Raw genomic sequence first — 4469 nt, 5'->3', positions numbered from 1 at the left:
AATTAAAAGCAATGAGTAAGGGTTAGAGAGATGCAAACACAAGATAACACCGGCACATGTTATGAAGAGGAAACTGAAGAACCCAGCGAAAAACTTCTCCGCCACCCTCCAAGCGGTAAAATGATCCACTAGAAAATCATTTGGGATACATGAATAGTAATAGACCTTCCAAGCCTAATCTACTCGATGTACCTAAGCCCTCTAAGATTTTTCTCCAACAGGGTTAAGCCTAATCTTGGCTTTTCTAGCTTACCGAATCCCGCAATAAGCCTATTGCATCAACCAAATGAATTGGTCCTCTCTGAACTGCTTCCCATTCACCAAATAATCTTCTCACTGATTTAGGAACGGTGAGATAAGGATTTGGCTAAAGGTCCTTTCAAAAATATGTCAATGGAGAGGGTGAGAGTAGAGGAATTTGAGAATCAAAGGTATAAGATTGTAGATGAGTCAATCTTGTTTTTCTCTAGGGTTTCTCTCTCAAAATTCTCTCTAGAATCTCTTTACATTTCTTGGGTATAAGGGTATTTATAGTAGGGTATGAGAAGGAATGTGAAAAGTCATTTTTCTACATAACAAGGGGTTTTAGCGACTCATTCTCGACTAGGACTAGTCGCAAGTTTCAATCACGAAATAACTAATTGGCCAGACTGTACTTTTTGTCCAATAGTGGTCCAGCTGTCATAACTCTTTAGCTTCTTGCATGCTTCATACGTGTGGCACTTCTGGCGAGTCACCACTCACGAGTCACTCGCGAGATCCAGTCGCAAGAATCCTCTTGATTGCACACACACTTAAATTCTTCACACTCTTTCACACACAACGAGTCAATCTTGCCAAATTGGCAACTTGAATGTCTGGGTATGTCCTATAGAATTGCTCATGGAACTTGCTTTCTAGATCATACCAACTTTTAATAGAGTTTGGAGGGATGTTCATATACCAGGGGAAGGCCGATTTAGTAAGAGAGTTGGCAAAGAGCCTCAACTTGAGGTAGTCCTTGGACCTAGCTTTCCTGCACTGGACCGAGAACCGAGTTATATGCTCAATAGTCGACTTCTTCCCCTCACTGGGAAAGAGAACAAACTCAGGCACCTTATACCCCTTTGGAAACTGATGAACTCTGTCGATCCAATCAGGGTATGCTTTCCTAATCGTCGGCCTCAGATGGACGAGACAAAGAACGCAACTCAGGGGGCAAGAACTCAGAGAGGTGGAGGTCTGGACAAGGCTAGAGCCAAGCAGAGGGATGGAATAGGGGACGGTTGGTGAAAGTAGGCACAAGTGGAGAGGCAGGTGAGGAAGCGCAAAAACTCTCCTTTTCAAGGTAAGAGAAGAGATCAACTTAGAGCAAAGCAAGCTTGCGAAAAAACCGACAACTTCTCAATTCAGTTAAGTTAAAGGTGTTCCCATCAACCCTTACATGATTCCCACCTAAATACAGGGTATCTAATTGCTGAATTATAAGTAAATTTGGCATAGAATAAAGCCAAGAAATGGTTGAATAAATTCAACCTTACATCTTCGAAGACAATCAAAGAAATGAAATACTTAGGAATCACAAATATTGGGAGTAAGGAAGAAAGGGAAAATTCCTAAGTTTAAAGATTCGAAAATTTTTTAGAATTGGAAATTTGTTCTCTAAAGAGTTATCTTCTATTGGGAGCAAACAAAGTGAGTGTTTGGAGCTTAGAAAAAAAAAATTCGGTCACTTGAGAATTTGTGAAATTTGTCTTTTAAAGATATTAGCCAGTGGGGCTTGATAATCTTAGGCAATTTTCCTTCTTAATTCAAGAGAAAATATTATCAAAACTAAATGCATGCTTTCAATCAGCAAGACTTCAAAGAGGGCTTTATTCAAAGATTGTAATGTAGACGGTTCAAGTTATTGAAAGAAAGGATATAAAATGCTCAAAACCCTTATGATATTTCCCCAAGTATGCAATACTTTAAATTCAAGCATTAGAAGATTTTTCCACATCTTCTATTATTGATTCTTGTGCTAAAATCCTTGTCATGTTCGTCATTTTCTCATCGGTTTTCATTGATTCCTTTCATTCGGTATTGATTTTTATAACTTGACAACTTCCTCTTTTTGGTCTTCTTAGCATCCTATCTTGTCGTCAAATCAGTCACTCTCATTTCTGTTTTTCTCATTCTTTTTTTTTTGAATGTTTTTTTTGGGGGGGGGGGGGGGAATTTTATCAGCCTTCACTCAACTGCATTTTTTTTTTTTTGGTACTTTCAATTTGACAAACTTTCATCTTTCTTGGATGATTTTGCATTTATCCCTACCCTCTTATCCTTTCTAACGCATCTTCATTTTTCTTAACTTGATTGAACACACTTTTTTTTATGAAATGTATCTTACTTTTCCTTTTCCTCAATTTGATTAAATTTCTTCTCTTGATGAATCTTCATTTTTGCTCATCCTTCTCAACTTGAATGATTATTCATGGAATCTCATATCTCTCATGTCTTTTGATGAATTAGTATTCTCTCACAAATTGATGAAAATTCTTGCATTCACTTCTCTCTTTCTCTCTCCTTTTTTTTTTGGTTGAAGTCTTTTCTAGCCTGATGGATTACTTTTTTTTTCTTATAGTTTGATGCTTTTTCAAAATCTTATCTCTCCTTAATGGGTTTTCCTTTCTAGCTTGATGGGTTCTATCCCTTTCTTTGATGAACTCTCTTTTCTGAACTTTTTGAACTCTTCATCCATCTCATTGTCTTCATTGAGGACCTTACCAAGTGGTGTTGAATCCATAAGGCCAACACTTCCTCATCTTGAGATTTAAGCATGCATACTTAATTTTCCCACCCATGGTTTAAGTTTTTAGTGGGTTCATTGAAAAACAGGCTAACTATTTAGAGGCTCACTGTTTAGAGGCTCAAATTGTCAAGGAATAATGTGGGTTACCAAAGGCAGCCTCCTATCCCTAGTGATGCTTTCTTGTAAGCACAGTGACTTAAACTCTTTTAATAAATTATTCTTGGAATAGAAGTATAAATGCTCCAACAATGTGAAAATTTTTGTAGAGGTTGGGATTGAGTGTATGTGGTTTGGGAAATTTGGATGAATGGATGTATTTCTTTGATTGCCTTTTAGGACCTTTTCTTATCATATTTTGAATGTTTAGCAAAAGTCCTTACATGGATTGAATGAAGTTAAATCCCTCTTTGGAACAAATTGATTGGCATAGCAATTAATCATCATGATTTGGAAGAACCTTTGTCAAATGGATTTTCTTGTATTCTCTTGAAAAGAAGGCTTTTGAAAAAAAATTGGAGTCTTTGAAGGAAAAAAAAATGGTTTTTAGAAAAAGGTTACTAAGAAGGCTCAATGCCTCTAGTGCAATTTTTTTTTTTTTTTAAATGAACTGAAATGACTTGAGGGCCCAATGCCCCCAGTTGAAAAATCTTTTTTAAATTAATTTTTTTAAAATTTTTTAAAACTTTTTTTTTTTTTTTTTTTTTACTTACATATGAATAACATGACAAACCAAATGCATCAAACATAGCATGGATTTTATTAAGTAAAAGACCAACTAGAAAGCGAATCCTATATAAACAATAAGACCAAAGAGTCAATCTAAAAAAAAACTTGTAAAATAAAATTCAACCAAAGTCAGGATGACTGGCTGATGAAAGCGGAGTAATAACTTGTTGATCACTTAGATCTTGAATATCATGCCTTAAGTGAAAACACTTGTCAGTTATGTGGCCTCCTCCCTGATGATATTTACAATGAGCATTAGGGTTGTACCTTCTAGGCATGGGATGTGGTATTGGCTTTGGATCCAATGGCTTCAGTACTCCCTTAGCTTGTAGTTTCTCCAAGGCTTCACTCAAAGTCATGTGTAGTTCAGAAAAATTCCTTCGGCGCCTACAATTGCTAGTTAATGGTTTGGCTACACCATTGCTGATGTGGTAAGGCACTACCTCCTTGGGGATTGAGTCCACTGACATGTTCTTGTTGATTGGAGAGGATAGTTGGAAAGATAACTCATTGAAATCCCTAGCTATTTTCTTTAGAAATTGGAAGTGTGGGATCTCTTCGGGTTCTGGTGAATTATACTTGCACAAGGTAGAGAGCATAGATTGATTGGCTAAGCTAACTTGTAATGTAGAGTTGTCTATTCGGGAGATTTGGGCTAGCTCTTCATTTATATTCTATTGACTTTCTAGGATGGAGTTGAGAACATCTTCAATTCTTTCTTGACTCATTAGGGTTGAACCTTCCTTAGGCTTGATGGGCTTGACTTTTGATGAACTTGTGATCCAAAGGGTTGAAATCTCGGTGGACTTTGGCTTTGGGTTGTCTTGTAGGTTGAACACGAGTTTGTGATGTTGAAGTAGTGGAGTGTCTTCTATGCTCACGGGCTTCAATACCGTGATGGGCTTGGAACTAGAACTGTTGGGTTGAACACGAGATTGTGACGTTGCAGCAGCGGAGTGTCTTCTATGCT

The sequence above is a fragment of the Castanea sativa genome, chromosome 11, assembly GCF_040712315.1.
Source record: "Castanea sativa cultivar Marrone di Chiusa Pesio chromosome 11, ASM4071231v1".
Lineage (NCBI taxonomy): Eukaryota > Viridiplantae > Streptophyta > Magnoliopsida > Fagales > Fagaceae > Castanea > Castanea sativa.
Note: the sequence above shows the minus strand (reverse complement) of the source record.